General features: G+C 41.9%; 1 protein-coding gene across 1 annotated transcript in view; it reads right to left on the bottom strand.

Annotated features, from left to right (window-relative positions):
* The window catches only part of LOC118358958 (ATP-sensitive inward rectifier potassium channel 12-like), a 47834-nt gene extending 20771 nt beyond the window's left edge, over positions 1-27063 (bottom strand). Inside the window, exon 1 of the mRNA XM_035737007.2 lies at positions 26387-27063. The gene's annotated coding sequence lies outside the window, so the exon portion shown is untranslated. The remainder of the gene's footprint in view (positions 1-26386) is intronic.
* Positions 27064-27487: the final 424 nt, after the last annotated feature.

The raw sequence follows: 27487 nt of genomic DNA, 5'->3' as shown, positions 1-27487 counted from the left end.
TCCCAAACCTGCTCCCATGAGACAAAGCGGCACTCTCAAAGAATCACCACGGCAACAGTGGAACAGTCAGGGCTGCTTGTTTGCTTGGCCGTTTGCCTGAACAGCAGAATGTTATACGCAATATTGCACAGACAGTTTAGGACCTCTTATCTGGTCTGTGAGATGGTCTGGAGCGAAATCTGGTCTCATATAACTCAGTTTTTTATGCTTTATAAGACAGGATGAAAACAGAACGGAAGATGAATGAGGAGGAGACGCAGTAGGAAAAGTAGGCACATGGATCGAACCCCAGTCTCTGTTAAGCGCCAGGTGTGTTGTTAACCACCACTAGGCCATAGTCTCGGTACTAACTGGTGTATTCAGATGTGGAGTTAAGAGGATCTTGCCTGGTGTGGCTCAGTCTATCTGAGCTCCGTTCAGAGACTGGTCCAGCCAGCAGCAGAATGAGGTCAGTGTCCCACCTGGATGGAGACAGGGGCGATGGGTGAATGGATGGGATATGGGGGAGACAGATGTGAGGAAGGGGAGACGGAGGGACGGACGAGGAAACAGAGGGAGGCGAGACAAGGGGAGGAGGAGGAGACGGGAGAGGGAGGGAGGGAGGGAGGGAGGGAGGGAGGGAGGGAGGGAGGGAGGGAGGGAGGGAGGGAGGGAGGGAGGGAGGGAGGGAGGGAGGGAGGGAGGGAGGGAGGGAGGGAGGGAGACAGGCGAGTGTAGTAGATGGGTACACAAGACCCATTTGCCAAGGCAGCAGCTACACTTCCTGGGGTCCAAGCATATTAAAGCACTTACATTACATATAAATCCAAAGATAAAACAGTACATCATATAAAATTATTACACTACTACATATAGATAATATACAAAATGTTTGATACCACTATACAACAATATCACAAATCAATGAGTATGCATGCGTCTGTACTAGTGGTCGACCGATTATGATTTTTCAACGCCGATACCGATACCTATTAAATCCGATGCCGATTAATTGGCCGATTTTTTTTTACATATATATTTTTTTTCATTTGTAATAATGATAATTACAACAATACTGAATGAACACTAACTTTAACTTAATATATATAATACATCAATAAAATCAATTTAGCCTCAAGTAAATAATGAAACATGTTCAATTTGGTTTACATAATGCAAAAACAAAGTGTTGGAGAAGAAAGTAAAAGTGCAATATTTGCTATGTTAGAAAGCTAAGGTTTCAGTTCCTTGCTCAGAACATGAGAACATATGAAAGCCGGTGGTTCCTTTTGACATGAGTCTTCAATATTCCCAGGTAAGAAGTTTGAGGTTGTACTTATTATAGGAATTATAGGACTATTTCCCATTATATCCAATTTGTATTTCATTAACCTTTGCCTATTGGATGTTCTTATAGGCACTTTAGTATTGCCAGTGTAACAGTATTAGCTTCCATCCCTCTCCTCGCTCCTCCCTGGGCTCGAACCAGCAACACAACGACAACAGCCACCATCGAAGCAGCGTTACCCATGCAGAGCAAGGGGAACAACTACTAGAAGGCTCAGAGCGAGTGACATTTGAAACGCCATTAGCGTGCGCTAACTAGCTAGCCATTTCACTTCGGTTACACCAGCCTCATCTCGGGAGTTGATAGGCTTGAAGTCATAAACAGCGCAATGCTTGACGCACAATGAAGAGCTGCTGGAAAAACACACGAAAGTGCTGTTTGAATGAATATACCGATTTCCGATTGTTATGAAAACTTGAAATCGGCCCTAATTAATCGGCCATTCCGATTAATCGGTCGACCTCTAGTCTGTACCTTTGTGTGGGTCTCTTCACAGTCCCCGTTGTTCCATAAGGTGAATTTATACCCGTTTTTTCCTCTGATTCTACTGCTTGCATCAATTACCTATGGAATAGAGTTCCATGTAGTCATGGCTCTGTGTAGTACTGTGCGCCTGTTCTGTCTGTTCTGGACTTAGGGACTGTGAAGAAACCTCTGGTGGCATGTCTTGTGGAGTACGCATGGGTGTCCGAGCTGTGTGCAAGTACTTTAAAACAGACAGCTTGGCACATTCAGCTTGTCAACACCTCTTACAAAAACAAGTAGTGGTGAAGTCGATCTCTTCCATTTTCCTAAGTCCCTCTTCGTGGCAACTGACCATACTACTGAACAGTAGTCTAGGTGCGACAAAGCTAGGGTCTGTAGGACTTGCCTTGTTGGTAGTATTGTTAAGAAGGCAGAGCAGCGCTTCATTATGGACAGACTTTGCTACTGTTGTATCAAGCTACTGTTGTATCAATATGTTTTCACCGTGACAGTTCATAATACAGGGTTACTCCAAGCAGTTTAGTCACCTCAATTTGCTGAACTCCCACATTATTCATTACGAGATGTAGCTGAGGTTTTGGGTTTAGTTAAATGATTTGTCCCAAATACAATGCTTTTAGTTTTGGAAATATTTCAGCCTTATTCCTTGCTGCCCATTACGAAACGAACTGCAAATTCCTTGTTAAGTGTTGCAGTCATTTCAGTAGCTGTAGTAGTGGACGTGTATAGTGTTGTCATCCGCATACATACACACACTGGCGGCATATCGTTAGTAAAGATTTTTAAAAGTAAGGGTCCTAAACAGCTACTCTGGGAATTCCCTGTTCTACCTGAATAATGTTTGAGAGGCTTCCATTAAAGAACACCCTCTGCGTTCTGTTAGACAAGTAACTCTTTATCCACATTATAGCAGGGGGTGTAAAGCCATAACACATGTGTTTTTCCAGCTGCAGACTATGATCGATAATGTCAAAAGCTGCACTGAAGTCTAACAAGACAGCTCCCACATTCATTTTATCATTCATTTCTCTCAGTCATTTGTCTAAGTGCTGTGCTTGTTGAGTGTCCTTCCCTATAAGCGTGCTGAAACTCTGTGGTCAATTTGTTTACTGTGAAATAGCATTGTATCTGGTCAAACACAATTCTTTCCAGAAGATTACTAAGGGTTGGTAACAGGCTGATTGGTCAGCTATTTCAGCCAGTAAAGGGTTCGTTACTATTCTTGGGTAGCGGAATGACTTTTGCTTCCCTCCAGGCTGAGGGCACACACTTTCTAGTAGGCTTAAATTGATGTGTCAAATAGGAGTGGCAATATCGTCTGTTATTATCCTACATTTTCCATCCAGATCGTCAGACTTGTGGCTTGTCATTGTTAACAGACAATTATTTTTTTGCCTATTCCACACTGACTTTACATAATTCAAAAGTACAATTCTTGTCTTTCATAATTTGGTCAGATATACATGGATGTGAAGTGTCAGCATTTGTTGCTGGTATGTCATACCTAAGTTTAATTACTTTTTCATTGGCAAGATAAGCAAAGTAGTTGGAAAAATCAATGGGTTTTGTGATGAATCTGATTATATCATTTTTTTTTTCATAGTATAGTTGAATTTTATTTAGTTTAGTCACATGATTTCTTAATTTGCCGTACATTTGCCAATCAGTTGGGCTGACAGACTTATTTGCCATACCTATCGCCTCATCCCTCAACCATTCAATTTTATATTTAGTCGTCAATCCAAGGGGATTTAACTGTTTTTACAGTCATTTTCTTAATGGGTGTGTGCTTATTACTAACTGGAATAAGCAATTTCATAAAATGTGTCTAGCCCAGCGTCTGGTTGCTCCTCATTACACACCACAGACCAGCAAATATTCTTTACATCATCAACATATGAATCACTACAAAACTTCTTAAATGACCCCTTATACACTATATTAGGCCCAGACTTTGGAACTTTGAATTTCCTAAATATGGCTACTGTATATATTGTGATCACCTCATCTGATGAATTTGGATACTGCTTTATAACAAATGTATGCAGCATTAGTAAAGATGTGATCAAAACATGTTGATTATTTCATTCCTGTGCTGTTTGTAAATACCCTGTAGGTTGACTGACAAACTGAACCAGGTTGCAGGCCCCGGGTAAAGTTTGAAATTTTTTCTTGAGTGGGCAGCTTGATGAGAGCCAGTCAATATTTAAATCACCCAGAAATATATACTTCTGTTTATATCACATACATGAAATCTAATTTTATTGGTAACATACACATGGTTAGCAGATGTTAATGCGAATGTAGCGAAATGCTTGTGCTTCTAGTTCCGACAGTGCAGTAATATCAAACAAGTAAACTAACAATTCCACAAAAATGACCTCATACACAAATGTGAAGGGATGGCATAAGAATATGTACAGTACATATAAATACTGTAGGTATTCCTCTTGTCCAGATGGGATAGAGCAGTGTGCAGGCAATTGCATCATCTGTGGACCTGTTGAGGCAGTATGTACACTGAAGTGATGATATTGACTAGTCTCTCAAAACACTTCATGATAACAGAAGTGAGTGCTATGGGGCAATAGTCATTTAGTTCAGTTATCTTTGCCTTCTTTGCTACAGGAACAATGGTGGCCATCTTGAAGCATGTGGGGACAGCAGGCTGGGATAGGGAGTAATTGAATATGTCCGTAAACACACCAGCCAGCTGGTGCATGCTATGAGGACGCGGCTCGGGATGCTGTCTGGGCCAGCAGCCCTCTGAGGGTTAACGCACTTAAATGATTTACTCAGACCGGCCACATGGGCCACGTCGGTTGCACTGTATTATCCTCAAAGCGGGCAAAGGTGTTTTGTTTGTCTGGAAGCAAGACATCGGTGTCCATGATGTAACTGGTTTTCTTTTTGTAGTCCGTAATTGCCTGGAGACCCTTCCACATACTTCTTGAGTCTGAGCCGTTGAATTGCGATTACACTTTGTCCCTATGCCAACATTTTGCATGTTTGATTGCCTTGTGGAGGGAATAACTACACTGTTAATATTCGGCCATATTCCCCGACATCTTTCCATGGTTGAATGCGGTGGTTTGCACTTTCAGTTTTGCGTGAATGCCGCCATCTATCCACGGTTTCTGGTTAGGGTAGGTTTTAATAGTCACATTGTGTTCAACATCTTCAATGCACTTCCTTATAAACCCACTCACCAAGTCAGCATATAAATCGATGTTATTCTCTGAGGCTTCCAAGGACATTTCCCAGTCTGCGTGATCAAAACAATCTTGAAGCGTCACCACTTCATTGCTCCAGACCAGCGCAAGGGGGAGTTAGAGCACTGATTATGCTTTTGGGTCCTACTGTGTCTCTAAGTGACAATGAATGGGTGACATAAACCTAAATAGAAACTGATAATTGTGCACGACTTCAGTCGTACTTACTAAAACTGTTGTTACACTAAGGTTTTTATTATTTTATTTTGTTAGGATTATTTTGCTCTTACTGTAGTACTGTAGGCCACTCCCGACCTGTCACGTTATACAACACATAAGCTGTGTAGCTACAGATGCTGGTTCAAAACCTGTGCTGGCCTCGAGTAGGAGATCCATGAGATGACTGTAGGTTTTTGGTTTCTCTCCCTCTAAAAACAGAAATAAATCATTATAACTAACTGGCTTTATTTACAAATAAGTAACAACGTCTCACCCCATGTTCAAGAATGGCCTTTTTCCTCGCTCATTTGAAATTATTTCAAAATAAAATTATCTCAAATATTGTTATTTTTTTAAACAAAGCTATTATTAATATTATTATGAATGAATGAGTATATAAAAGCCCATTGGATATTCTCACAGATATATTATTAACCCTGTTATTAGAAGGACAATATATATTGGTCATGGCTCCCGAGTGGCGCACAATGGGATTGCCTTGCAGTTCTCCAGCTGTATCCCCTGAAAGCGCGTAAGGTTCAATGCACGAGGGCAGGGGGCACGGGATGGGCTGGAGTGCTGTGCACAGAAGACTGACCAGGCCCATGGGGAAGGGAGGATGAGGAAGGGGGGGTGCAATGCCCCTCAAAGTGTTGCCGCCACACTGGCAACACTTTAAGGGGCATTGCGCTAATAATGGCGGTGACTAGGGAAACCTTCCCACTGATATGTTCTTATCAAATCAAATCAAATTTTATTTGTCACATACACATGGTTAGCAGATGTTAATGCGAGTGTAGCGAAATGCTTGTGCTTCTAGTTCCGACAATGCAGTAATAACTAACAAGTAATCTAACTAACAATTCCAAAACTACTGTCTTATACACAGTGTAAGGGGATAAAGAATATGTACATAAGGATATATGAATGAGTGATGGTACAGAGCAGCATAGGCAAGATACAGTAGATGGTATCGAGTACAGTATATACATATGAGATGAGTATGTAAACAAAGTGGCATAGTTAAAGTGGCTAGTGATACATGTATTACATAAGGATGCAGTCGATGATATAGAGTACAGTATATACATATGCATATGAGATTAATAATATAGGGTAGGTAACATTATATAAGGTAGCATTGTTTAAAGTGGCTAGTGATATATTTACATCATTTCCCATCAATTCCCATTATTAAATTGGCTGGAGTTGAGTCAGTGTCAGTGTCAGTGTGTTGGCAGCAGCCACTCAATGTTAGTGGTGGCTGTTTAACAGTCTGATGGCCTTGAGATAGAAGCTGTTTTTCAGTCTCTCGGTCCCAGCTTTGATGCACCTGTACTGACCTCGCCTTCTGGATGATAGCGGGGTGAACAGGCAGTGGCTCGGGTGGTTGATGTCCTTGATGATCTTTATGGCCTTCCTGTAACATCGGGTGGTGTAGGTGTCCTGGAGGGCAGGTAGTTTGCCCCCGGTGATGCGTTGTGCAGACCTCACTACCCTCTGGAGAGCCTTACGGTTGAGGGCGGAGCAGTTGCCGTACCAAGCGGTGATACAGCCCGCCAGGATGCTCTCGATTGTGCATCTGTAGAAGTTTGTGAGTGCTTTTGGTGACAAGCCGAATTTCTTCAGCCTCCTGAGGTTGAAGAGGCGCTGCTGCGCCTTCTTCACGATGCTGTCTGTGTGAGTGGACCAATTCAGTTTGTCTGTGATGTGTATGCCGAGGAACTTAAAACTTTCTACCCTCTCCACTACTGTTCCATCGATGTGGATAGGGGGGTGTTCCCTCTGCTGTTTCCTGAAGTCCACAATCATCTCCTTAGTTTTGTTGAAGTTGAGTGTGAGGTTATTTTCCTGACACCACACTCCGAGTTGGAGGCGTGCGTGGCCACGCAGTCGTGGGTAAACAGGGAGTACAGGAGAGGGCTCAGAATGCACCCTTGTGGGGCCCCAGTGTTGAGGATCAGCGGGGAGGAGATGTTGTTGCCTACCCTCACCACCTGGGGGCGGCCCATCAGGAAGTCCAGTACCCAGTTGCACAGGGCGGGGTCGAGACTCAGGGTCTCGAGCTTGATGACGAGCTTGGAGGGTACTATGGTGTTGAATGCCGAGCTGTAGTCGATGAACAGCATTCTCACATAGGTATTCCTCTTGTCCAGATGGGTTAGGGCAGTGTGCAGTGTGGTTGAGATTGCATCGTCTGTGGACCTATTTGGGCGGTAAGCAAATTGGAGTGGGTCTTGGGTGTCAGGTAGGGTGGAGGTGATATGGTCCTTGACTAGTCTCTCAAAGCACTTCATGATGACAGAAGTGAGTGCTACGGGGCGGTAGTCGTTTAGCTCAGTTACCTTAGCTTTCTTGGGAACAGGAACAATGGTGGCCCTCTTGAAGCATGTGAGAACAGCAGATAGTATAGGGATTGATTGAATATGTCCGTAAACACACCGTCCAGCTGGTCTGCGCATGCTCTGAGGGCGTGGCTGGGGATGCCGTCTGGGCCTGCAGCCTTGCGAGGGTTAACACGTTTAAATGTCTTACTCACCTCGGCTGCAGTGAAGGAGAGACCGCATGTTTTCGTTGCAGGCCGTGTCAGTGGCACTGTATTGTCCTCAAAGCGGGCAAAAAAGTTATTTAGTCTGCCTGGGATCAAGACATCCTGTCCGTGACTGGGCTGGATTTCTTCTTGTAGTCCGTGATTGACTGTAGACCCTGCCACATGCCTCTTGTGTCTGAGCCGTTGAATTGAGATTCTATTTTGTCTTTGTACTGACGCTTAGCTTGTTCGATTGCCTTGGGGAGGGAATAGCTGCACTGTTTGTATTCGGTCATGTTACCAGACACCTTGCCCTGATTAAAAGCAGTGGTTCGCGCTTTCAGTTTCACGCGAATGCTGCCATCAATCCACGGTTTCTGGTTAGGGAATGTTTTAATCGTTGCTATGGGAACGACATCTTCAACGCACGTTCTAATGAACTCGCACACCGAATCAGCGTATTCATCAATATTGTTATCTGACGCAATACGAAACATATCCCAGTCCACGTGATGGAAGCAGTGCCAGTCTGCACATTCAAACAATGCAATTAATAATGGCATCTTTATGCTTTCATTAATAAAATGATAAAAATACTCTTTCAAAATGCCGATGTTTATTTAGTTATGGATCCATAACAAATTACTATGGGAATAAAGATCACTGAATTACAGGTCTTGATAAATCAATGAGATTTTTACTTTCACTGAATCTCCGTTTTGGGTGTAGAAATGTTAGGCTCTTAGTGTAACCTTTATTTAACTAGGAAAGTCAATTAAGAACAAATTCTTACTTACAAGGACAGCCTACTCCTTCCTCCCCACCAGGGAATTGAACCCCGGTCTCCCACGTGCCACTTCTTTAGCTAAATAAAACAGTACTGTACTCCCGACCGTCATGTTGAGTCATATTTTCCATTCCATCCCATTGGAAATCCAAAGGGTTTTTCATTTTTCTTAGAATATAAACACCATAATATTAATCCTAAACTCTAAAAGTAATTGGAAAGGTAGATACAAATTATTTGTGACATTGTGGTTACAATAAGGAATGTAAACAAGATGTAAACAAGATGCTATGGTTTTTATTTACAGCAGTGATGGACAGCGTTTTGATTTTGTTTTCCAAATACTTGTAGCCCGATTAGCAAGACTCTTTAAAGCTCGGCTACTGTAGGTGTGAACATCCCCCCTATCTGCAATTTATTTGATGCTTAAGTACTCTGAAGTGTTAAATTTCTACTCAAAACAGCAGCACAGTATTTCTTCATCAACATCTTCATGCTTTCGTTAATAAAATAACTACAAACAGTTACCATTCAAAAACGAGCTGTTTATCTAAAGAAAATTATATGCGACCAAAGAGAACAGACCAAAGAGAATAGACAAAATGAACATTGTTTTCAACAAGCCATCCTCTTTCCATGGGTCTACCCGTTCCAGGGTTAGGACCCTAACCACGAGAAAATGAGACGGTGCTGAGAGGATCACTTAAAAGAAAATATATATATATATAGCCTATCAATGTGTAGGCATACTGTGTAATAAAATCGATAAATAACTAAAGGTTAAATAAAAAAATTAAAAACAATTGGGTACTAAAAACAGGAATGTGTTTTTTCAGAGCATACAAACATGCCGACAACTATCCGTGGAGATCAGTGGACAAAGGGCCGCACCGGAAAAAAAAATGCATGGTTTGCTAGATTCTTAATGTGTACGCAGAATGTGTGTTGGAGTCACTTTTAATTCTTAATTGACTTACCATTTCTATCATAGGCCACTGTAATCGATGGCTACTTAGGGCAGTACCATTCTGCTCATCTGATGAAGGTACACATGGATCAGATTCAAACTTTGAAGACTGAGATCGAGTCATTGAAGGCAGACCAGCAGAAGAGAAACATTATTGGAGGGCAGAGATACGGGCGACAGCTGATGCATTGGTCCAGTGCCAGGCGGCATTGGCGGAGCGTCAGGCGGAGAATGGCGCGTTGAAGAGGGTGAGGAACGTAATGGAGTCACAATCCATGCCAGACACACCTGTGAGCTCTGAAACTTTACCTCGGACAGGCAGAGTCAACATACCTGGTGGGTTCGTCAGGTCGTCGGTTCACCCTGACATTTCCATTCCTCCTCTGACAACAGAACTTGACCAACTGCTCACCAGGCACAGCGTTATGCTGTTCTGCTATTCCAAGGATGTGTAACCGAAGCGAGATACCACGAGTGGGCACAGAATACCAACTGGGATGGATCCCAAGGCAAATGTTGCTTACCAATGAACCTTCAGCTGTTCATCATTATTATTGTGTCTTAGAAGTTTCTGTCCATGACTGATGCAACCCTAAAAAGCATTAAAGACAGAGTTAGAGAACTTGAAGTCACAAAGAAAGTCTGGACATGGCATGCTCTCCCTTAGGCACTTTCCCATGTTTATTACAGTATGTAGTGCAGGCTATGTTTACTTGTCAGACTGCACAGTAGCCTAATAAAACAAATGCAGGTGGCTTATATTCAAAATGCTTTATTATCCAAACGTAAAAGCATATACTGTACAGTATTTCTTCATCAGCATCTTTATGCTTTTGTTAATAAAATAATGATAGAAATACTCTTTCAAAACACACACTGTCACGTTGTACATTGCCATTGTGGCTATTAGCAGGGCTATATTATGGCCTTCATGGGAAGGCGCACAACTTGCCTAGCATTTCAGAAATATATGTTTTGGTCTTTACAAATATTATTTTGGCCTTTATTCAGATTACAATCGCTCTTTTGTTTAAAAACAAAACAAAATTACCTCCAAAATATCATTATATATTATCCAGTTGATGACCGAGTCATATAGCCCGGCACCTACATAAAGCTGAGTGACTCATGGCTTTGGATCAAAATAAACATTCTTTCTGATAGTCGTTAATAAAGAAATGTGTTGGTTATCCTGACCTGGACACCATGTACAGTATTATAATAGCCAATCATAGGCTATTAGCAGGACCGTCACGTCTGCCCCTGCTCCTCCGGTATACGACGTCGCCAGAGTACTAACCGCCGGTCCTGGGATTCATCACTACGCACACCTGTTAATCATTATGATTCACACCTGGACTCAATTACCTTCATCATTTCCTCCCCTTTATATGTCACTCTCCAGTTGGTAAGGCATTCTGCCTTACGTTAGTGTTGTGTTCTTGGTTTTGTTTGATTAAAGCGTTGCACCTGCTTCCAACTCACCGCCCCATCATTACAAGGACAATATCTCTACCAACACCTATCTGTATTTTGATACTTCGTGGATGGGGGCTCCGGTGTGCAAAATGCGTTGCTACAGATGTAGGTTCGATACCCATGCCGGCCGCCACCGGGAGGGCCATGAGGTGGCTTTTGGTTTTAATTTAGAATCCTCCAACCCTCTATGTAATTGGTGGCAAGTCACGTCATATTTTGATATACAGTTGGCCCACCGTAGTCGACATGAGTCTCACTAGTGTTGAGTAATGTGCTTTTAAGTGGTGCAGTTCTTATTTATTTAACCTGTTAGGGATGATGCGAATTTTCGCAGCTTTTTGTAAAAAAACGCGCAACATTTCAACGTCCTGCTACTCATGCCAGGAATATAGTATATGCATATGATAAGTATGTATAGAAGTGTGTATAGAAAACACTCTGAAGTCTCTAAAACTGGTTAAATCGTGTCTGTGGCTATAACAGAACGTGTTTAGGAGTAAAAATCCCAGGGAAAACTGTTCACCAAAAACACAAAAAAAATATTCATCCGCCAGTCAATGTATTGTCTAAGGCGACAGAAAAAAAACGAGAATCCCATTACAATGCCTACAGCTTCCACACGATGTCGCCAGTACTGGAATTTTATGGCTGCTTTATCCTTGGTTAGATGACGTATAGGCACTTCCTGTCTTGAGGCGCAACGCAGGATGTTATGAAAGTGTAAACATAGAGGATGAATTCAAGACTTGCTTCTATCGAATACAGATCGCCCCGTGATCAATTTGATCGATTATTAACGTTTATTAATACCTAAAGTTGGTTTAGAAAAGTAGTTTGAAGTGATTTGTAAAAGTTTATAGGCAACTTTTGTCATTTTAAAAAGTGACGTTGCGTCTTGTAAAGGGGAATTTTCCTGGATCAGACTGGCCTTCATGAAATGACATTTTGGGTATACAATGACGGATTTAATCGGGAAAAAGACCCAATTGTGATTTTTATGGGACATATAGGAGTGCCAACAGAGAAGCTCGTCAAAGGTAATGAATGTTTTATATTTTATTTCTGCATTTTGTGTAGCGCCGGCTACCGCAAATTCTGTTGTTTAGGTGACGTTCTGGTATTTTGGGGGGTGCATGCTATCAGATAATAGCTTCTCATGCTTTCGCCGAAAAGCATTTTACAAATCTGACTTGGTGGCTAGATTCACAACGAGTGTAGCTTTAATTCAGTACCTTGCATGTGTGTTTTAATGAAAGTTTGAGTTTTATCGAAAACTATAGGTAAGGAACCACCAGCTTTCATATGTTCTCATGTTCCGAGCAAGGAACTGAAACGTTAGCTTTTTTACATAGCACATATTGTACTTTCACTTTCTTCTCCAACACTTTGTTTTTGCATTATTTAAACCAAATTGAACATGTTTCATTATTTATTTGAGGCTAAATTGATTTTATTGATGTTTATTGATATTAAGTTAAAATAAGTGTTCATTCAGTATTGTTGTAATTGTCATTATTAGAAAGAAAGAAATCAATTGGCCGATTAATCGGTATAGGCTTTTTTGGTCCTCCAATAATCGGTATCGGCGTTGAAAAATCATAATCGGTCGACCTCTATTATCAAGCATTTCACACATATTATCCAGATACTGACTGTTAGCACTTGGTGGGCTTAGCAACTTCCCACAAAAATAGGCTTTTGGTGAGGCAGGTGAACCTGAAGCCATATTACTTCCACGGGATTTTACATGATATCCTCTCTAAGCTTTACATTTTAGTCAGTTCGATGCTCTTATTCAGAACGACTTGTAGTAGTGAGTGCATACATTGATACTTTTTTCCCACTGGTCCCTTGTGTGTATCAAACCCACGAGCCTGGTGCAAGTGCCATGCTCTACCAACTGAGCTACATGGGACCGCTGTACAGGAATATCACTCTGAATATAAACAGCAACCCCACCCCCATTGGCATTAGTGTCTTTTCTGAAGATGTAACCATGTATTGCTACCACGGTATCATCTAATTGCTTTTCAGAGATGGTCAGTATATGAATGTTATGTTACCAGCAAGTAATCGATTTCATGAACCTTGTTACTTAGGCTACATATAACATATATATGTTACATGTGGGAGCTTTTCTGAGATTCTTGATAGTTTTTATTGCTTTACTAGGAGGTAGCCTAATGGTTTGAGCGTCGGGCCAGTTAGGGAAAGGTTGCTGGATTGAATCCCCGAGCTGAAAAGGTACAAATCTGTTGTTCTGCCCCCGAACAAGGTAGTTAACCCACTGTTCCCCGGTAGGCTGTCATTGTAAATAAGAATTTGAATCTGACTTGCCTAGTCAAAAATCTTTTAGCAGAGGTAGACATGACAGTGATGTTTATGTTGGAGCTGAGGGTGCAGGGTGAACGACAACCCAGAGACACAATGGTAGGGATTATCTGAGCCGGGCTTGAGTCACTGATAAATAATTGTCTCAACGAGGCCTTGAAATGCTTGGACAAGGTCCAGGCACCAAGGTGATTTGGATGGACTCTTTAAAAGTTATGCCAACAGAGCTACCATAGTCTTTTAGCCAGATGTGTAATGCCAGTAGCCTGCAGAATCTTTCGTAGCCAGCAATGGTACAGGGCCTGAAATAATTAGCCCATTTTGTAGTCTTTTAAAGCTAGATTCAGTTTTCTAAAATCCAATTTCAGCAGTTCCGAGCTAGCCTTCCTAATGTAATCTGACCCCACATGAACTATGACAGCATCAGCCCCCGGCAGCTGTCGTAGAATGGTAGGAAGCAGCCTTGTAATGTAATCATCCTCTAGGAAATCATCCTCTGAGAAAGCACAAGGTTTTTGCGCCGGGATCCGATATGTTTCTCACCATAGAGCTGCCAATGATGACAGTAAAGTGCAGTCACAAAACCCAATTGCTATGATGAAACGGGCTCTCATGAGGACCGCCATAGGAAAGGAAGACCCAGAGTTACCTCTGCTGCAGAGCATAAATTCATTGGAGTTACCAGCCTCAGAAATAGCATCCCAAATAAATGCTTTAGAGTTTAAATAATAGACAGATCTCAACATCAACTGTTCAGAGGAAACTGCGTGAATCAGGCCTTCATGGTCGAATTGCTGCAAAGAAACCACTACTAAAGGACACCAATAATAAGAAGAGACTTGCTTGGTCCAAGAAACACAAGCGATGGACATTAGACTGGTGGAAATCTGTCCTTTGGTCTGGAGTCCAAATTTTAGAGTTTTGGTTCCAACTTCCGTGTCTTTGTGAGACGCAGAGTAGGTGAATGGATGATTTTCGCATGTGTGGTTCCCATCGTGAAGCATTTCATTTTTATTAATTTTATCTTTATTTAACTAGCCAAGTCTTCTGGAAATATGTCAATGTTTTGCAAATATGATGTTGGGATGGGTTGGCAATAAACAGGCACTGTTGACCTTCAACAAATGTCTGTTTCAGACAGGTCCACTTTCTGAATAACTGAATACCGTTTGGCCGTTACTGTTTTGCCATTTGGAATCGCTTCCGGTCCTGAGCATTTCCAAAGATGCATGTCCCAGCTGTTGGATGGGCTGAGTGGCGTCATAGTCCACGCGGACGATGTGCTCGTGTGCGGAAGGGACAGAGCAGAACATGATGTAAGGCTCACAGCAGTTCTGACCAGAATCCAGGAGACTGGTCTGACACTCAATGAAAAATGCACTTTTGCACAGTCAGAGGTCTTGTTCTTGGGACACAAAATCAGTGCAGCTGGAATAGAGCAGGACCCGGAGAAGATCAGCACCATCACAGATATGCCCAGACCCCAGAATGTGGCTGAAGTCAGGACCTTCTTAGGCATGGCCACAAATGTGGGTAAGTTCCTCCCACAGTTCTCAGATACAACCAAACCTCTGAGAGACTTACTAGCCAAAGAGAATGACTGGTCATGGGGTCACATGCAACAGGTCGCGTTTGACAAAGTCAAAGGAGACCTGGCCTCACAGAGAGTGCTGGCCCAGTACCGTCCCCACGCTAAGACAAAAGTATCATTCGATGCATCATCCTTTGGGCTAGGGGCGGTCCTCACACAGATGCAGGACAACATGGAGTGGCGTCTAATAGCATACATCTCCCGAAGCTTATCCGACACAGAGCAAAGGTATGCTCAAGTGGAGAAGGAGGCGTTGGCTATCACATAGGCATGTGAAAGGCTCAGCCAATACCTTATTGGCCTGCAGTTTACAGCAGAGACTTACCACAAAGCACTGTTGGCTCTGTTAGGGACAAAAGCACTGGACGACTTGCCTCCCAGAGTTCTGCGCTTCCGCCTCAGATTACTGAGGTTCACCTACAAGATGGTGTATGTGCCAGGGAAGGCACAGATCACAGCAGATGCACTCTCCAGGGCCCCAATTAAACATCCATTATCAGAGGAGGAGCAATGTCTAGAGGGTGAGGTACAGGTGTCCATTAATGCAATAAGGGACAGCCTAGCTGCATCTCAGACCAAACAGCAGCAGATTGCAGAGGAGCAACAACGAGACCACATCTGCCGGCAGATAGTGCAGCAGTGCAAAAGGGGATGGCCCAGGCAGGAGGAACTGCCTCAGCTGCTGAAGCCCTATTGGGTGCACCAAAGTGACTTCCACTGTAATGGAGACCTTCTCATGAAAGGACAACGGATAGTTATCCCAGAAACTCTACAACCAGAAATGCTAGACAGAGTGATGGCAACGGAGCTGCCAAAACGGCCATGGCAAAAGGTAGGGGCAGATATGTTCTATTGGAAAAATGACACTTATCTGCTAGTGGTAGATTACTACTCAAGATACATTGAAATAGCAAAGACACCCATAACCACATCAGCTGGTGTTATCAATGGATTAAAGTCATTTTTTTCCAGGCAAGGGATCGCTGAGGTCCTGGTTACATTTAACGCTCCCCCTGCTTTTGCCGCAGAATATGACTTCACACATGTGACCAGTAGCCCCTACCATGCACAGAGTAATGGTGAGGCAGAGAGAGCTGTGAAAACAGTCAAGGGACTGCTGAAAAAGAACAAGGATCCATACAGGGCTCTGTTAGCTTACAGAGTTACACCACTGCATCATGGGCCGTCGCCTGCCGAGCTCCAGATGGGCAGAAGGCTGCGTTCCCCATTGCCTGTCTCGCCGGCTCAGCTTAAACCCCGATGGCCTAACAGGAAGGCCTTCGCTGAGAGGGACAAACGGCTGAAACAAACGCACACTGGAGACTTTAATCGGAGACACCGTGCTACGAAGAGGCCAGAGCTGACCGAAGGTCAACGTGTGTCGATTACGAACTCAAAGACACTTTTATTTATTTATTTATCTATTTAACCTTTATTTAACCATGTAGACAAGTTGAGAACAAGTTCTCATTTACAATTGCAACCTGGCCAAGATAAAGCAAAGCAGTTCGACACATACAACGACACAGAGTTATACATGGAGTAAAACAAACATACAGTCAATAATACAGTATAAACAAGTATATATACAATGTGAGCAAATGAGGTGAGATAAGGGAGGTAAAGGCAAAAAAAGGCCATGGTGGCAAAGTAAATACAATATAGCAAGTAAAACACTGGAATGGTAGTTTTGCAGTGGAAGAATGTGCAAAGTACAAATAAAAATAATGTGGTGCAAAGGAGCAAAATAAATAAATACAGTAGGGAAAGAGGTAGTTGTTTGGGCTAAATTATAAGTGGGCTATGTACAGGTGCAGTAATCTGTGAGCTGCTCTGACAGCTGGTGCTTAAAGCTAGTGAGGGAGATGTGTTTTCAGTTTCAGAGATTTTTGTAGTTCGTTCCAGTCATTTTCAGCAGAGAACTGGAAGGAGAGGCGGCCAAAGAAATAATTGGTTTTGGGGGCGACCAGAGAGAATAACCTGCTGGAGCGCGTGGGGTGGTGGTACACCAGCAATAGTGCTGAGGAAAGCGGATGCCCCATGCTCCTATGTGGTGGACACAGGCTCGGAAGAGGTATGAAGGAACAAAACACACCTCAGAGATCTTTCAGATCTACCAGCCACACAGACTGAGGCCACAGAAAATGCACAAAAAGAGGGTGAAGGGGAGAGAATGCTCACAGAGCCACAATCGCGCCCAAAAAGGGATGTGAAGCCACCAGAGTGGCTGAAAGACTATGTTACGTGAAGAGAAAACATACTGTTGGGGACCATACCCAGCAAAAAGAGACTGTATCTAAGTTAATGTTCATACTGTGTGATTTAATGCTTTCATACTGTTTCAGGATGGGAAGTAGCATGTTAGAGAATAATACTGGTTTCCAAATGGCATTTCAGTTATGCTTCAGTTGTTATGCATGTTGAGTTCTTGTTCATGGGAGAGGGGAAGATGTAGTAGGATGTCCCTTGGGGGGATCCGTACCTATGTACGATATGCGAGGGTTAGGTTAATAAACAGGCTGGAGCTAGAACCTTGTGGTCGCTCGTCCTTATTTTAGATCATACTACAGAAAAAATCTTTTGATGTGGGGCGCTGTCCACAGATAATCGCATGGTAGGCCTTTTTGAAATATTACAACGCAGTTGGATTAACAAGAAGTTAGGCTTTTAAATTATACAAGTGTCTTATATGTTCATGAATATTTAATATTACGACACTGTAATTGGAATTTTGCACTCTCCAATTTCACCGGATGTTGTCGACAGGTGTCCCGCTAGCGGTTCACAAACCCTAAGAGGTTTTAATACACCCAGTCACTACAAAGATAAAGGCATCCTTCCTAACTCACAGGAATATCCCAATGGGGACTTTAAAACAGTTGCAGAGTTTAAGAGAGGCACTGAGAGGCAAATACTTATGATTCGAGACAACTGAGGATGGATCAACAATATTGTAGTTACTCCACAATACTAACCTATAGACAGACTAAAAAGAAGGAAGCCTGTATGGAAAGAAAATATTCCAAAACATGCATCTTGTTTGCTACTAATCTGAAAAATTTGGCAAATAAATGAAATTTATGTCCTGAATTCAAGGCATTATATTTGGGGCAAATCCAACACAACATATACAACATGTACCGCTTTTCTTATTTTCAAGCATCATGGTATGCTTGTCATCAGCAAGGACTAGGGAGTTAAATGGAATAGAGCTAAGCACAGGTAAAATCCTCAAGGTAAATCTGGTTCAGTCTGCTTTCCAATTGACACTGAGAGGTAAATTCACCTTTCAGCAGGACAATAACCAAAACAAGGCCAAATATACACTGGAGTATCGTACCAAGACGACATTGAATGTTCCTGAATGTTCAAATCTATGGCAAGACTTAAAAATCGCTGCCGAGCAATGATCAATAACCAATTTGACAGACATTATAAAGAATCATGTGCAAATATTGTACTATCCAGGTGTGTAGATCTCTTAAAGACTTACCCAGAAAGACTCACAGCTGTCATCGCTGCCAAAGGTGATTCTAACATGTACTGAATCAGGGGTGTGAATACTTATGGAAATTAGATATTTATGTATTTAGTTTTCAATAAATGTGAAAAAAAATTCTAAACTCATGTTTTCATTTTGTAATTATGGAGTTAGATATTGTGTGTAGAAGGGTGAGACAAAAATATATTCAGTTGATTTTGAATTGAAACTGTAACTCAACAAAATGTGGAATAAGTCAAGGGGTATGAATATTTTCTGACGGCACTGGAGTTTGGTTTATTTAACTAGGCAAGTCAGTTAAGAACAAATTCTTATTTTCAACGACGGCCTAGGAACAGTGGGTTAACTGCCTTGTTCAGGGGCAGAACGACAGATTTTTTACCTTGTCTCGGAGATTCAATCTAGCAACCATTCGATTACTGGCCCAACGCTCTAGCCACTGCATTGGAGTGGTCTAGTTACAGTGGTCTAGTTACAGTTTTGACATAAATCATCTTGAAAATCTATGGAAAGACTTGAAAATGTCTGTCTAGCAATGATCAACAACCAACTTGACAGTGCTTGAATAATTTTTTAAAGAATAATGGGTCCCGCTATAAATTGCGTGCAGCTTATAGAGGCTTCATAAAGTCTTCATAAATACTACATACGTGTTACAAATCTATAACTGTATGCCATGCTTTAAAGGGTTCATAAATGTTGCATAACTGTGTGATTTAACCAACTTTGTCAAATATGACATAAACATGTGCTTTATAAAAGGTGGCAATTGCACCGCTTAATAAAGGCCTTATAAATTATGTTAAATTGAGGCTTCACAAATCATTCTTAACCCTGTTATGCATCTTGGTAGTGCATTGCAACGCCATGACATTGGGTTCGATTCACGGACCACACATACATGAGAATGTATTTACGCATGACTAAGTCGCTTTGGATAAAAGTGTCCGCAAAATTGTTATATTTCACAAAAACATTTCTAGCATGGCACAGCCCCTTTCCCTCTTGGGTAAATAGTCAATATTGGACCTGACCTCAACGTCCTCCAAAATGCTGTGCTGCAGGATGACTCACACTAAAGTGCAGTCATGCACAGCAAAAAAACGTTGGGAGGACCTTTTAAAATCTGTTTAGGTTTGCCTACTTCTGTTTTTTTCCCAAATTCCATTTTCTTGGTTTTGTTTATCCAGGTTTCGGACTTACCCCATTTTTTCTGGTTTACCCCATTTCTTTCACACTCATTTAATAGAAAAACAACACAATTTGATTTATTTGTTTACAACAATGCTTAAACCACATCAGGGGATGACTTTTGAGGTCTAAGAAACTTAGATTTGAGTGTAGTTGCCCTTTAATATAGTGAGCATGCCCTGCACTGTTTGGTTAGCAGGTTTTCTGTAGTGCAGCAAGTGCACGTGATGTGATGCAGCCGCCAGTGGAATGGGTGGAGTAAAATGTCAGCAACACTCAGATTATTAGTATTATTCAGAGCTCCATGAAATGACACCATGTATACATTCTACAGACCCTACTGAGTATTCACATACTTTTACTGCTGCACCCAGAATAGTTCCTGCTTTAAGCAAATATATGTTGGGGATTAATCAGAATAGTTGGGTAACATAGATAAGATGTTTTATTTTCATTATATGCTTGTGAGTTACTTCTCAAATAGAATGTATCTTGTTGTACTATAGTGGTGGCCATTTGCAGTTATCCTTTCTCTGTCATGGGGTCAGTTACTTGGGCCGTAGAGAGGGGAGAGGTCAAGCTTGTCTTCATATGTAAACATGTCTTTTAAACCATGTGAAGGGATGATTGAGGGGGAACCAATTATCTCTTGGCTCCACAATGTCTGTGTGCCAGTCACTGTGTCTCCGTGAGCTTGTCCAGAATGGGAGTGTCTAAAATGACAATTGATATATATCCTAATGGTACTATGTTGTACCAAGAACGAGAAGTAGAACCTCGTTTTAGAAGAGCAAACGGAACGATAATTTATAGCTAATGCTGTCTGGCTATGGAATTACTCCTCTCTCAAGTAAAAGTATTCCTTTGTAATATTCCTAAAATCTGTTATTCGTCATGTGAGTTGAGATGGGTGTGTCTTGGCTATAAATTATACTCAGAACTGTTTTGTAAGCACTCTCAGAGAATTCATTTATAGACACTGAATTGATCTGAGAGTCACAGGGTTGTGATGGAGCTCATATAATTAAAGATTAACTTTATGATAACTCTGACTTGTATGTGGTTTGCTCTCATGATTTGGTAAATACAGGAAATTTCCACTACATATACAAGGGCACAACTGTTTTTTATCATGAATGGTTAGACACTTCTACTATTAAGTGGGAGGCTTTTATATGGAACATTTCTGAAATTCCTGACCCGGAAGTACTTTTTTAGTGTTGCTAACAAGACACCTACTCCTGTATTGTGCTGCCACTGGACAGTGAAAAACAGACCTTTATTGTAATTTAAATTAGTTTGTAGTAGTTAAGCGTTGAAGTAGATTACATACTGTAGCTAACTCAATCTTTATTTCTAATAATTTTGGTGACTTCAAAGTAATTTCTAGCGAGCTCAGCTAAATACACATCCCCCGAGATACAGCCATGTCTCAGTCACATAAGATTTGTAAATGAAAGAGGAATATACTAATTGAATGGAGTTACCCATCTTCTCATGTACTGTAGAGTTTCTGGCACAGCACAGATATGCCTTTATCCAGATGGTGTGACAAAGGCATTTCCTAACAGACCTACTAACTTTCTTTGTTGTTACTTTTAAGCTTGGAACCAACATGCAGTTCCTTCAGCAGGAAGAGAGGCAAGAACCATTGGTCCTGCAGCTCATGGACAACCTACACTATTCACAGCGCTGTGTAATGTTCAATGTGCACACCTGCTCGAACACCTCATTCCAAAATTATTGGCATTAATATGGAGTTGTTCCTCCCTTTTCTGCTATAACAGCCTTCATATAATTCTTGGAAGGCTTTCCATTAGATGTTGGGACATCACTTCAGGGACTAGTTTCCATTCAGCCACAAGAGCATTCGCGAGGTTGGGCACTGATTAATGTTGGGCGATTAGGCCTGGCTCGCAGTTGGCGTTCCAATTCATCCCAAAGTTGTTTGGTGGGGTTGATGTCAGTGCTCTGTGCAGGCCAGTCAAGTTCTTCCACACCGATCTCAACAAACCATTTCTGTATGGACCTCGCTTGGTGCACGGGGGCATTGTCATGCTGAAACAGGAAAGGGCCTTCCCCAAACTGTTGCCACAAAGCTGGAAGCACAGAATCATCTAAAATGTCATTGTATGCTGTAGCATTAAGGTTTCCCTTCACTGGAACTTTAAGGGCCTTGCACGTACCATGAAAAACCGCTCCAGACCATTATTCCTCCTCCACCAAACTTTAAAGTTGGAACTATACATTGACCCTATAGTAACTACAGCATCATATGATATAACACATACATAAATGACGAAAGGGGTCTGACTTTAAATTAATTGTAGCATCATGCAATATAGAGGCTTTATGGATGTGTTGTGAATGATCGAAGGGCTCTCATTTCAAACTAAGTACTACAGGACACTACATAGTGTCAATAAATAGGCAGTTAGGCTGATTTATGAAGGTTCTTTCATGATCCACAGGTTACTGTAGGGTGTGAGAGGTATTTTAATGGGTTGATGGACCTGCAAAGCTTGTGTTTGTGTGTGTGTGTCAGAACCAAATTGATTTGGAGTAGTCCAACCTGAGACTACCAAACCAGATATTCCTCTTCTGTTCCCATGGTGGAGACCAGAGATTGATTACAACCTGTTACAATGGTGCCAATATTTTGTGGCTGATCTTTCAGCAGGGTGAATGTGTCAATACCACGACTGGGCTCAGCATTGCATGGTATGGCAAATGTTTGTTGTGTGCATGTTTGTGCACTGGGGAACATGTATCTTATCTCCAGAAGAAAGAAACTTTCAATTTCTTTAGGTTGGGGGTTCAAGGTAAGTGTTTATTGGTGTAACGTTGTCTACAGGCTATTGAATACACAGCACAAACTCAGCAAAAAAAAGACACGTCCCTTTTTCAGGACCGCCTTTCAAAGATATTTGGATTTTTACGAATTAACAGCACAGATCTTCATTGTAAAAAGTTTGAACACTGTTCCCATGCTTGTTCAATGAACCATAAACAATTAATGAACATGCACATGTGGAACGGTGGTTAAGATACTAACAGCTTACAGACGGTCGGCAATTAAGGTCACAGTTATGAAAAAATTGGGACACTAAAGAGACCTTACTACTGACTCTGAAAAACACAAAGACAAATGCCCAGGGTCCCTGCTCATCTGCGGGAACGTGCCTTAGGCATGCTGCAAGGAGGCACGAGGACTGCAGATGTGTCCACGGCAATAAATTGCAATGTCTGTACTGTGAGATGCCTAAGACAGCGCTAAAGGGAGACAGGACGGACAGCTGATCGTCCTCGCATTGGCAGACCATGTGTAACACCTGCACTGGATAGGTACATCCGAACATCACACCTGCGCGACAGGTACAGGATGGCAACAACTGTCCGAGTTACACCAGGACCGCACAGTCCCTCCATCAGTGCTCAGACTGTCCGCAATGGGCTGAGAGGCTGGACTGAGGGCTTGTAGGCCTGTTGTAAGGCAGGTCCTCGACAATAAAAGAAAGCCGCCCACTCTTGGAGCTCAGATGCAAAAATGTAATACCAACGTTTCGACAGCCAAGCTGTCTTCATCAGGGTATAATCACAAACACTGCGGGATGACTCGTTTATATAGTGTCAAAAGACACAGGTGTCTGTAATCATGGCCAGGAGTGGCCTAATATCATTGGTTAATAATCAAATATTAAAATGTCATACAAAGAACAGCATACAAATATGTAAGGCAGGTCCTCACCAGACATCACCGGCAACAACGTCGCCTATGGGCACAAACCCACCATCACTGGACCAGACAGAACTGGCAAAAAGTGCTCTTCACAGACGAGTTGCGGTTTTGTCTCACCAAGGGGTGATGGTCGGAGTCGCGTTTCTCGTCGAAGGAATGAGCGTTACACTGAGGCCTGTACTCTGGAGCGAGATCGATTTGGAGATTGGAGATGGAGGCTCTGTCATGGTCTGTGGCGGTGTGTCACAGCATCATCGGACTGTCATTGTAGGCAATCTCAACGCTGAACGCATCCTCCCTCATTTGGAATCCTTCGTGCTGGCTCATCCTGAAATGACCCTCCAGCATGACAATGCCACCAGCCATACTGCTCGTTCTGTACGTGATTTCCTGCAAGAAAGGAATGTCAGTGTTCTGCCATGGCCAGCGAAGAGCCCGGATCTCAATCCCATTGAGCACGTCTGGGACCTGTTGGATCGGTGGGTTCCCCCCAGAAATGTCCTGGAACTTGCAGGTGCCTTGGTGGAAGAGTGGGGTAACATCTCACAGCAAGAACTGGCAAATCTGGTGCAGTCCATGAGGAGGAGATGCACTGCAGTACTTAATGCAGCTGTTGGCCACACCAGATAATTACTTACTTTTGATATTGACCCCCCTTTGTTCAGGGACACATTTTTCCATTTGTTAGTCACATGTCTGTGGAACTTGTTCAGTTTATGTATGTTGTTGAGTTCATACAAATATTTACACATGTTAAAATTTGCTGAAAATAAACGCAGTTGACAGTGAGGACGTTTCTTTTTTTGCTGCGTTTATTAAGCCTGGGAATATCAACCATTTAAAGTTGGCCTTCGTGGGAGTGACCATAGACTTCTTCCTTACGGACTAAAGTATTTGTCATCGTCACTACTTAACAGTCCAAAAGTCCTAATTATTGCTAAACCCTGCCCATTTCTACAGTTTATCTTCCTAAACTTATTTTAAACCTAACCCGAACTAATGAAGGCCAAGTTTGATGTGTTGGTCCACCAGACTTCTTCTGCATTTGGGCAGAAGTGTCCGGGAAAGAGATTAGGTGTAATGTGACTAACATGACACCCTTTTTATAAGCTGAACGCCATTACAAGCGGGACTGAATAGGGTCCAAATATTGTACAATCCAGGTGCGCCCATAGTTCATAGCTTGGAAGTATCATTGTCTAATTGATTGGGTTTTCCACCGCCTTGCACAGAAACCTGATTGGTTCGTTAGGAAGGTGTTCACGCCAAGGTGCTCGGAGGCTTGTGACTGGCTGGCTGGTGTTGGAAACTGGCAGGTTTGGGGCAGAAACTGAAACGGGAGGGAGGGAGAAAGGCGGAAGGGGGTTTACATGTGTGTGCTGCTATTGCTGTAGACTAAGAGGGAAAGAGAGCACAGCACTGGTCTTGATAGGGTGTCAGATGGTGGTGATGACAGACAGTAACAGACACACGCTAATTTAACTGTCCAAAAAAACACCTACAAGTTCTATTGAATATGGTGAAATATGAAGTGGCCCACTCATTAAATGTTAACTGTATGAAACAGAAACAGACATTTTAACTTCTGTGAAGGTCTCAAATATTTTGTAGCTGTATTGTATGTAATGAATTCCACTTACGTTTGCGAGTATCTGAAAAACCTGTCAAGTAAATACTTGTCTATTTGAACTAGTAATCATTATGTAAAATGTGTTATTGCAAATGCCACTGTAAATGAAAGACATCCAGAAAAGGCTCATGGGGTAAGTTTAGCCCTGAATCAAATACACTCCAAATAAACCACCTTGTTGATCTCAATCTATACAGTGATTCAGTAATCATACATTTTCACCAGATGATCAACTAAAACTAAAAAGTACAATAAATGACTAAATGGAAGCATGGCTATTTCTGATATTGATTTGAACTGAATCCCCATTCAGACCAGCTGACTCCTAGGAATAGACACAATTATGAGTATGCGTGCACTATATGATTGGACCTCAAAACGTGTGTGTTACTGGATGCAATTGTGCATATAGTGCTGGTACAAGGTATTTTCAGGTACTTAATTTAAACTTCTGACGTAATTGACAGCCATTTGCTTATTTCAGTGATCGAATGAAATAGTGGTGAGTGAGTGAGTAATAATAATAATAATAGAAATACTGTAAATAAATATATAATAAATATAAAATAAAATATCAGTAATAGCAAATGAGTAGGCTATCGTTCTGCTTTTAATAGTGGGGGAAAAAATGCATGATACATCAACTTTATTTTGATTATTCATACTGTTATTTACTCAAAATATTTGGATCAAACAGCTCCAAAACCATGAGAACTATTCAATAATATTCCTGGGAGAAATTATTTTAAATTTTATAAATGTTGAATATATTTTACTTGGCTAGATACAAAAAATATAATATTTCTCCCAGGAAGAATCTAATTTCTCCAGCTACTGATAATGATTGCCTTTGAAACATTCATTCCTAGTATAATTGTCTAGGCTAGACTGTTTAGTGAGAGGACAATGACTCTTTATTAATAGCCTAGATATATGTACCTGTATGTGACTATGAATTCAAGCTTTGTCCTCCTCAATGGTCTATGTGTTCCCATTAGACCCATGCAGGTTCAGAACAGTTTAACAACAGCTTAAGCATGTTGCCCCAGTTTCAATCCGTTATGTCCAAGATAAAACAGCAGGTTGCTCAATACAGTTGCTAGGATGCCAGCATCGAACCATACCAGAGATATGAATATCCATACTGTTCTGTTAGACTTCTCTCTGACTCTTTACGGCCGTCAGAACAATATGCATGTTTATCATAACCTGATTGTAAACGTGTAGGTCTGTACAACAACTTGTTTTAACAGAGAATGTAGACTACATCCAAAACGTCAGTTGTCAGATTTTCAGGGTAACTAATCTGCACTAGACAGCTGTTGAAGAAATAGGTGGTGAATTAATTCCATTACAGGTGTCAATCAATGCCAGTCTGATCATCCAGCTGCTTACCTTGTGATGATCCCTATTTGTTCCAGTTAAAGTTCCCTTTCTCCAACTGCTCTGGTACAGAGCTTTTCCAGTTCCCCCTCTGCTTGCTAAGGTTCTTTAGCCAAAATGTAGCATGTTCTCTGCTGGGTTTTGGCTAATTCTCTTCAGATCCTTTATGGGTAGAACCACTCCATCCGAGTGAGGCAGAACCGAAAAAACCCGCTGAGGTTCTTCATCTCGATCATTCCTGGTCGTCACTGGTCTCTTTCGCCGTTCAGAAAATGTGTCTACACAACGAAGTGACAGGACAGGGACCGTATCGCTGCACAACAAAACACCTGTTCCACCAAGACGCACTCGATAGGTGCCCTGGGTTCTTTCTGTGTGCTCTCGTTTTCAGAAATAGGTATATGGGAAAATTGGGAAGGGAAGTAGATCTTTGGAAAGGACCAGAACCCCCAATGGTAACCTCTCTAGGTAACAATTTTATGCAAAGAAAAAAGCATGATATTCCGGTCGGAACTATCTTTGAGGGTCTCTCCCTCTCTGTAGGGGTCCACTCATTTAAATCAATGTTTCCCCCAACCTTGTCGAATCCATACAGTCACCCCCCCTCTTCTTTCTCTCTACCTATCTGATCCAGTTCTGCTGCAGTTCTCTCTTGCGCACTCACCCTCTCAACCTCCCTCTCTTCTGTTTCTTTTTCTCCCTTTCTGTCTGTGTCAATGTTGGCATTTGCAGACTATGCGCTAGTCCGCTCCCGAAGAACTGCATTGACACTGAGAGGCAGCCTGATGCTCAGTGTACACAAACAACTGAACACACATTAAGTAACACACATTTGCAATGACCTTAACATCATACATAGACATTAATTATAATATTGCAGAGTCCAAAACACACAAGTTTATACACAAAAAATACACAGTCCATTACCTGCACTACCTGTTGCTGTAGTCAAATGTGTTGGTTGAGTTCTTGTTGCCAGTTTAAACTTACATAGATTGCGGATGTTTGTTTGTGTATGTGTGTGTGCGTGTGCATATGCATTTTTGTCATGCCACCACCTTGAAAACTGTCTTGGGGTTAAGGTGGTGTGGTCTTGTTCTATTAATATCTTAC

The sequence above is a fragment of the Oncorhynchus keta genome, chromosome 26 (genome assembly GCF_023373465.1).
Source record: "Oncorhynchus keta strain PuntledgeMale-10-30-2019 chromosome 26, Oket_V2, whole genome shotgun sequence".
NCBI classification, from domain to species: domain Eukaryota; kingdom Metazoa; phylum Chordata; class Actinopteri; order Salmoniformes; family Salmonidae; genus Oncorhynchus; species Oncorhynchus keta.
The sequence above is the reverse complement of the archived record's forward strand: the minus strand, read 5'-3'. Positions and strand labels throughout refer to the sequence as shown.